The sequence below is a fragment of the Ornithorhynchus anatinus genome, chromosome 16, assembly GCF_004115215.2.
Source record: "Ornithorhynchus anatinus isolate Pmale09 chromosome 16, mOrnAna1.pri.v4, whole genome shotgun sequence".
NCBI lineage: Eukaryota > Metazoa > Chordata > Mammalia > Monotremata > Ornithorhynchidae > Ornithorhynchus > Ornithorhynchus anatinus.
In genome coordinates this window covers 15,515,288-15,524,326 of record NC_041743.1, presented here as the reverse complement: position 1 = coordinate 15,524,326, position 9,039 = coordinate 15,515,288, and the positions used below count along the sequence as shown (strand labels likewise).

The window sequence follows — 9,039 nt, the reverse complement described above, 5'->3', positions numbered from 1 at the left end:
GTTTACTGAGCGCTTACCCGAGCACCGTACTAAGCGCCTCACGCGACTGACCCGGAAACGGCCCTTAGAAAAGTGCAGGTGAGGGGCGTCTCGGGGCCACTCTGAGTGCTCGTTCCGCTCCTCGATTCCTTCCCCTGGAAAGTCTGGGGTCAGTAATAACGTCGGCATCTGTTGGGCGCTCACCCCGTGCAGGGCACCGTTCTAAGCGCTGGGGCAGACGCAGGGGAATGAGGTGGTCCCACGTGAGGCTCGCAGTCTCAAGTCCCCATTTTCCAGATGAGGTAACTGAGGCCCAGAGCAGTGAAGTGACTTGCCCACACAGCTGAGCCGGGAATCGAACCCGTGACCTCTGACTCCCAAGACCGTGCCCCTTCCACTGAGTCACGGTCTAGGCCTCCCGCTGACTGGTCCGGACTGTGGCCAGGGAACCTATCTACCAACTCTGTTTCACCGTGCTCTCCCAAGCGCTCTGCGCACGGGAAGCGTTGGCCGGAGACTCTTGATTAACTGATCGCTAAGGGCTGCGGGTAGAAGCAGCCTCCCGTTCTGGGGAGAGTCCCCGTTCTGCCCCTTGTCAGCTGTGCGACTGTGGGCAAGTCACTTCACTTCTCCGGCCTCAGTTCCCTCGTCTGTAAAACGGGGATTACCTGTGAGCCTCGCGTGGGACGACCTGATGACCCCGTGTCTCCCCCGGCGCTTAGAACAGTGCTCTGCACAGAGTAAGCGCTTAACACATTATTCTTACTCTCTCCCTCCTTGCCATCCCCCCCCCCCCCCCCCCCGCCCGGCTCTCGGGCAGCCCGTCAACTCTCTCCTCACCTAGCCTCGCTCCTCTCCCACTACAGTTTAGACCGCGCGCTTCCCTCCTCCGGCACCGACCTACTTACCGTGAAGGAGCGTGGCCTAGCGCGCGGGCCTGGGAGGCGGAGGACCTGGGTTCTGATCCCGGCTCCGCCACTTGTCTGCTGTGTGGCCCTGGGCAAATCACTTCTCTTCTCTGTGCCTCGGTCACCTCATCTGTAAAATGGCGATCGAGACCATTGAGATGTGGGGCACCCTGATGATGTCGTGTCCACCCCGGCGCTTAAAACAGTGCTCGGCGCGTAGTAAGCGATTAACCGGTAATTATCACTACCTGAGCCCTCGGCAGACAGAGCACGCGACCGGGATGCTGGGGTCCCAGTGCCAACTCCTCCAGCGGGCTGCTGTGGAAACACGGGTAAGTCGCTTGACCTCTCTGAGCCTCGGTTTTCTTATCTGTAAAACGGGCACAAAATGCCCTCCCCCCCCCCCCCCTTCTTAGATCGTAAGCCCCGGGTGGGATGGGGGTTGTGTTCAATCTGGTTTTCTGGTTTCTACACCAGCGTTCAGCCCAGTGCTTTGGCCATAAGACGCGCTCCACGAGTTCCCTAACTGTCTATTTCCAGCAATTAAACTACGCTCGCCGAACCGCTGGCGTACTGGGACGGGGCATTTCCGAAATGGCAGTTTGGGTCCACTGATTAGATTCATTATCTGTCCGTTACCTGTCGAGCATAGAACATTGCTAACGAAGAACAACAGACTGAAAAGAGATCTGAGACGAGGAAAAGGTTCCTAAGGGACCGATCTGATTTATACGTGCCAGTGAACTCACCGCGTTCCGATGAGCCGTTACGAAGACGTGGCTCGTCACACCTCTTCTCTAGCGAAAGAGTGAAACGAAGGGTTTACTTATTGACGTGATGAAACGCTTCGCTCCGACAGTGATCTTTTGATCTTTCATCTATACCCTCCCCGTTTCTTAATTTGAAAAGGAAATAAGGTCTATAGGAGGCTAGCAGGCCCTTTAGGCTCGCCGGGAATAACTCTTTCGGACGGTTATGTAACTGGGGGCTTTTTTACTTTCATCCGCAGATTGAACGAGACCTTTGAAAGCACTACGGATGCTTAAAAGAAGGAACGTTCCCTAACGGCTTTCAACCTTTCGTTGTGCGGGGAAAAAACGCTTACGGTTTCTGAATTTACGTCCCGTGGGTTTCATGTCGTCTCAGAAACGGGAAGCGATCGGAGTGGTGAAGCGTGAACGCGTGCCGGGCTGCAACGTGTTCCGATTTTATTACTGAAAAGCAAATGCGTTTGTGAAACAAATGGGGCGGCTAAAAATTCCTTAAAACTGGAAGATGTCGACCGTCTCTGCTGCCAAGTTTAGAAACCGGTGACTCACATGCCTATGTTAAACCTACCCCTGTTTCCCTTCCTTAACTGGGAACCCCGATGCTTCGTCAGAAACTTTTCGAAAAAGATTCTGTCGGTCAAGAAAAGCTGAGTGGGAATTGATGGATTGAATTTTCAGTAAACCTTAGCGCTGTTTTAGGATATGTCAGAGAAAATTGTTCATAATCTGGAGGGTTGAATTCTTAGTTCCATAAAGTAATAACCACATAGCTCTTAAAGAAAAGTTTAAAATGCAGAGATACTGATTTTTTTTAAACTCTGGGAAAACTCAGATTTGCATTTTACGTAAAAAGTAGCTTGCGTATCGATCAGTCAATCAATCGCATTTACCGGCTCAGTGGAAAGAGCACGGGCTCTGGAGTCAGAGGTCATGGGTTCAAATCCCGGCTCTGCGTCAGCTGTGTGACGGTGGGCAAGCCACTTATCTTCTCTGTGCCTCAGTTCCCTCATCTGTAAAATGGGGATGAAGACCGCGAGCCCCACGTGGGACAACCCGATTCCCCTGCGTCTACCCCAGCGCTTAGAACGGTGCTCGGCACGTAGTAAGCGCCTGACGGATGCCGGCATTATTACTGTCTGCAGAGCACTGTGCTAAGTGCTAGGGAGAGTACGACGCAGCGATAAGCAGACACATTCCCTGCCCACAACGAGCCTCCGGGACAAAACAAGAGCATCTGCCCCCCCCCCCCCCCCCCCCCCCCGGGACAGCGTTGAAGCTGTGACTTAATTTCATGTAGAAGATGAACCGATGAGTTTAATCAAGTCCTTTGCTGCCAACAAACATTCATTCGTTCAAATCCCAAACAGGCAAGTGTTGATGGCCCGATTACCGTGCTCCGCGTTTTCTTTTCGTAGTATGTTTTAAATCTAATTAGTGTAACCCCCGAGTAAAGTATTTTATCCCACGCCTCTGCCTTCTTATCTCTTCCCTTCCTTTTCTAATAATAATACTAATAAGGTCGGTATTTGTTAAGCGCTTCCTATGTGCAGAGCACCGTTCTAAGCGCCGGGGTAGACGCAGGGGAATCGGGTTGTCCCACGTGGGGCTCGCGGTCTTGATCCCCATTTTACAGATGAGGGAACTGAGGCCCAGAGAAGTGAAGTGACTTTTCATTCATTCATTCGTTCAATAGTATTTATTGAGCGCTTACTATGTGCAGAGCACTGTGCTAAGCGCTTGGAACGAACTAGTCGGCAACAGATAGAGACGGTCCCTGCCCTTTGACGGGCTTACGGTCCGATCGGGGGAGACGGACAGACGAGAACAGTCACACAGCCGACAAGTGGCAGAGCCGGGATTCGAACCCGGGCCCTCTGACTCCAAAGCCCGTGCTCTCTCCTCTGAGCCACGCCGCTTCAATCGGTTTCTCTCTATCAGTTTTCTCTACCGATCAGTCAACCAATCGATCGTATTGAGCCCTTACTGTGTGCAGAGCACTGTGCTGAGCACTTGGGAGAGTGCAGTCTGACAGAGTTGGTTGAAGGTCCCCAGCCCACGATGAGTTTTACATTCTCTGTATTTAAATAGAACCGAACGGCAATGAGGATGGTGGATTTTGCATCCGGAATAAAGAATGGACAGTCTATCATAGCGATCGCCGTTCGTTCACCCCACGGTATTCATTGAGCGCTTACTGTGTGCAGAGCACTGTACTAAGTGCTTGGTGCAATAGAACGAGCAGCAGACACATCCCCAGCCCACAGAGAGAGAGAGAGAGAGAGAGAGAGAGAGAGAGTGATTTGAGTACAGCTCCCTGATCTGTTAAACGTTTACCGTGCGTCGGTGTGGCTCGGTGGCAGGAGCCCGGTCTTGGGAGTCAGAGGTCATGGGTTCAAATCCCGGCTCTGCCACTTGGTAGCTGTGTGACCGTGGGCGAGTCACTTCACTTCCCTGTGCCTCAGTTACCTCCTCTGGAAAACGGGGATGAACTGTGAGCCTCACGTGGGACAAGCCGATTCCCCTGGACCTACCCCAGCGCCTAGGACAGCGCTCCGCACACAGTAAGCGCTTAACAAATATCGACATCATTAGGCGTCAGGCACTGTCCTGAGCGCTGGGGTAGAGTTACCAGCAGATCGGATTGGACGCGGTCCCGGTCCCTCACGGGGCTCACGGTCTCGATCCCCATTTCACAGATGAGGTCACTGAGGCCCAGAGAAATGAAGGGACTTGCCCAAGGTCACACAGCAGACACGTGGCAGAGCCGGGATTAGAACCCGTGACCTTTGGACTCCCGGGCCCGGGCTCTGTCCAATATCTGACAACCCAGTTGGCAGATGTGATGCCCGCCCTAAATGAACTGAAAATCTACAAGGAGAGACAGATATTAAGATACCTTACGGAGAAGGGAATTAGCAGGGTCTAAAGATAGGCAGGGAAGCAGTATAGCCTAGTGGGTAGAGCACGGGACGGCCCTGGGAGTCAGAAGGTCATGGGTTCTAATCCCGGCTCTGCCACCTGTCTGATGCGTGACCTCGCTCAAGTCACTTTACTTCTCTATGCCTCGGTTCCCCCGTCTGTAAAATGGGACTGGAGGCCGTGAGCCCCACGTGGGCCGGGGACCGGGTCCAACCCGATTTGGGCGTATCTGCCCCGGCACCCAGTACAGTGCCCGGCACACGGTAAGCGCCTACCGGATACCGTAATTATTGATTACGAAGTGCCGTGGGCCCGGGGTGAGTAGCAGAGCGTTGAAGGGGATACGCGGCCGAGCGCATGAGTGACAGGCTATAAAACGCCGACTCCATCTTTAAAGAGGGAGGAACAGTTACGGGTGCCGCATCGGCAGGTTAATGGTGAAATGCATTTGGCCGGGGAGGCGGCACACGTACGTATCGCGGATTTTGCAGCGAGCGACCTGTGGAAACCGCAGCTATTCCACACAATCTTCGTAGCGAGTCACGGTGACCCTCTGCGTCCAGCGCCCCGTGTCGCAGAATCAAATAAAATGGGGGATGACATCTTTTAACGTCGGAGCGTTAAACGGCAAATCGGAAAATAGCCGAGCCGTGCTGTGAAAGTACAGCAGGTCGGCAAGCCGGTAGCTGCGTTGCGGCCGTGGGCGTCTCCGAACGTGTCTTGGGACAGGAGACGGGATGACGATAATGATAGCGATATTGTTACTGTTATTATCGTGGTACACGTTAAGCCCTTACGGTGTACCAGACACTCTTCTAAGTCCTGGGGTAGATACAGGTTGATCAGGATGGACACAGTCCCTGTCCCACATGGGGCTCACAGTCTAAGTAGGAGGGCCGGGCATTTAATCCCCATTTTACAGACGAGCAAACTAAGGCCCGGAGAAGAGAAGTGGCTTGTCCAAGGTCACCCAGCAGACAAGGGGCAGAGCCGGGATCAGAACCCAGGTCCTTCCGACTCCCAGGCCCGGGCTCTGTCCACTACGCCCCGCCGTTTCCAGGAAACGTCCGGGAAACTCTTGACTCCTGTCAACTCCCTAGAAGGCAGGAACATCGAGTGTCAGTTGTCGTGGTTCCGGAGGAGCGGCTGTCGCAATTTTTTTTAGGGTTAAGCACTAACTGTGCGCCAGACGCTGTTCTACATGCTGTGGTAAGTACACGGTCATCGGGCCGGGCGCGGTCCCCGTCCCACATGGGGCTCACCGTCTTAATCCCCCGTTTCACAGATGAGGGAACTGAGGCACGGAGAAGCGAAACGACTCGCCCGAGGTCACACACAGCAGACAAGCGGCAGAGCCGGGTCCTCCTCGTTCCCAGGCCCGGGCCCCGTCCACTGGAGCCTGCCGCTTGGCGAATGGATTTTCAGACGGAGAAATTAGAAGAGGATCTCGGAAGCGGTTTTTGCACGCTATCGGTTGATACGTCATTTCTGCAGAAACCATCTGGAGATCTGCCCTTCGAGGACCCCCCCCCCCCGCCCCCCCCCGGAACTGACGCAGAGGGGCTCCGAGGCAGTGGGTTACGGGATCGAGGACGAGGACTGATGAGCGGCGGGAAAGGAGCCTGGGGACCGCAGAGAGTCTGAGCTACAGGAGATCACTTCCTCTTTCTCAGGCTCTTTGAAGGGGAAAGCTGCCTCATGACAGCCTGAGCGGCAGATCGGCCAACGTGCGGATCTCCGTCACGTGAGACAGACGGACCCGCGGGCCGATTCGCGTTCGGCACCAAGCCGCGAAACTCACTGCTGCCTCTCCTCTCGCTGACTGTGACCTTTCGGGTACTTAGCAATGTTTCGATTATGAAAAAAGGCCTTCGGCGTCGTTCTGGGACACGTTTACGGGGCTTTGAAGTTTCGTGCATCGCACCCGTCTTCCAGTCAAGCGGCCGAAGGATCCGCCGGAGGTACTTATTGAGCGCCGTCTGTGTGCCGAGGACTGTTAATCGCTCGGGAGAATACAACGGCAGAAGAGCATGTAGTTCATGCTTCGAAGGTAGCGATTGAGAGACCCAAAGTTTTGCAAACGGTCGAAGCGGGAGGAGAAAAAAGGGTACGGGTTAAGAATTTTCTATTTTCCCAGCCCTGTGGTACGTGTAATATGATCGGATCGGACACGGTCCCTATCCCATCTGGGGCTCACGGTCTGAGAGGAGGGGAGATGGAGTATTTAATCTCCCCCGTTTTACAAGTAAAGAAACCGAGGCACAGAGAGGTTGTGATTTTTTCCCAGGATTTCTTTTTTTTCATGGTATTTGTTAAGTGCTAATTATGTGCCAGGCACGGTACTAAGTTGGACCCAGTCGGACCCAGTCCCCGTCCCACGTGGGAGTCACAGTCTTAATCCCCCGTTTTACAGGTGAGGGAACTGAGGCACGGTGAAGTTAGGTGACTTTCCCAAGGCCACACAGCGGACAGGTGGCAGAGCCGGGTCCTTGTGACCCCCAGGCCCAGGGTCTGTCCGCTAGTCCATGTCGCTCCCCGAGGTTGACGCAGCAGGCAAATGGGGGATCTGGGATTAGAACTCAGGCTCCCTGACTCTCGGGCCTGCGGTCTCTCCTCTTCGTACACCGCTTCCGCTAGATCCTGAGCACTGTTGTTCTCTTTCAATCCCTTAGTCCAGCGCTCAGCACTCAGTAAATAGACCAATCAGAGAAGCGGCACGGCCTAGTGGCTAGAGCCTGAGCCTGGGAGTTAGAACGCCCTGGGGTCTAATCCCAGCTCCGCCACTCGCCTGCCGTGTGACCTTGGGCGAGTCACTTCACTGTGCCTCAGTCACCTCATTTTTTATGGGACTCGTTTAAGCACTGACTGTAGGATGATGACGATGGTATCCGTTGAGCGCTTACCGTGTGCCGAGCACTTTTCTAAGCGCTGGGGTAAATGCAGGGTAATGGGGTTGTCCCACCTGGGGCTCGCAGTCTCAATCCCCCTTTTACAGATGAGGTAACTGAGGTTCAGAGAAGGGAAGTGACTTGCCCGAGGTCACCCAGCAGACAGGTGGCGGAGCCAGGATTGGAACCCACGTCCTCTGACTCCCAAGCCCATGGTCTTGCCACTAGGCCATGCTGCTTCTCTACTATATCCCAGACATTTTAGTAAGTGCTGGGGTAGATAACAAGAGAATCGGGTTAGAGACAGTCCACGTCTGTAAAATGGGGATTAAGACTGTGAGCCCACGTGGGACACGGACTGTGTCCCAACTGATCTGCATCTGCTCCATCACTTAGTACAGTGCCTGGAACATAGTAAATGCTTAACAAATACCATAATAAAAAAAAAAAAAAAGGGAGGGAAACGCGTGGAACTTTGGTGGTTTCCAGAGACCATCTCCCTGCTCCAGTTTCCCGGTCCCCAGGGGAACACCCTTCCTCCTCAGATACCGTGTAGGGGGCGTGGAGGGTCTCCTCCTGAGGCCATCCTTGCGCGAGAAGACAGACACCCATGACTGGAAGGTGGATGTTCTTGACTTGCCATGGAGGGAGAAGCTTTAGTCCATTTTCTGGAGTGACAGGGCCAGTTCAGGGGGAAACGCGACCTGTCGGCGTAGTCCGTGTGAACCAAAGCAAGCTCCAGAGAAACCGAACGTCAGTGAGCCCCTATCGCCACCCCTTCGTCATGTTTCCTCACGAAAGAAGAGTTTCTTCTGAGGGAGAAAGTGCTCCTCTCGTCGTGGTGATTGAAAAGACACTCTGGTGGCATTTGGAAGGATGGTTTAATTTGCACGGTGAGGTCCTAGAGAAAAGCGACCTTGTCACGGTAATGTGACCCAAAGTTACTCTTAGAACTCCGATGAGGCTAGGACTAAGCCCGTTTTAATGGCCCGTCGTATTATGCCCCTTTTGTTTCACTATTTCGAAGACGCAAACTTAAGAATGAGGAAATCCTCTTTTGCGGCCTATATTCTTCAGAAAAAAGATTTTCAGGGACAGAAAGAATTTGGGAACCTTAATTTTGTCGTGGAGTCCGCTCATTTAATTAAATTATGCCGACAGTTTGGCTGGCTAATCTAATTATATGGAAATTAATCGATGGATGATCCCCGATGTGCCCTTCCAATACCGAGAGTGTCATTCAGTGCCGGGTCTGAAGTGTGGCCATTCCCTCATTTGGTTCAAGAACGTGCTGCTCCTCTTAACCGGTGACCTCGGTGGACCCAAGCGATTCCCTCTAGGCCCATGTGGGCGAGAGCAAAAAGGCAGAAAGGAAGAGATGGTAGACCTAAAGGAAAAGAGGTGGGAGAGGAAGCTAAGAGGGTCAGGAAAAGGAGGCAGAGAGGAAGGCCCAGTGGAAAGGAGGAGAGAAAGAGAGAGCAGAGACGTGGTCGTGGAATAGAATCTCAGAACTGAAAGCATGAGAAAATGAAAAATAGGAGAAAATTTTCTCAAAGGAGAAAATGGAAAATAGAG

At 53.4% G+C, this 9,039-nt stretch overlaps 1 long non-coding RNA gene across 1 annotated transcript; it reads left to right on the top strand.

Annotated features, from left to right (window-relative positions):
- Positions 1-972: 972 nt before the first annotated feature.
- Positions 973-2,448, top strand: LOC120638892. Its single transcript, XR_005660921.1, has 2 exons — positions 973-1,219; positions 1,897-2,448. It is a non-coding gene; the product is annotated as an uncharacterized LOC120638892 (long non-coding RNA).
- The last annotated feature ends 6,591 nt before the right edge of the window (positions 2,449-9,039 follow it).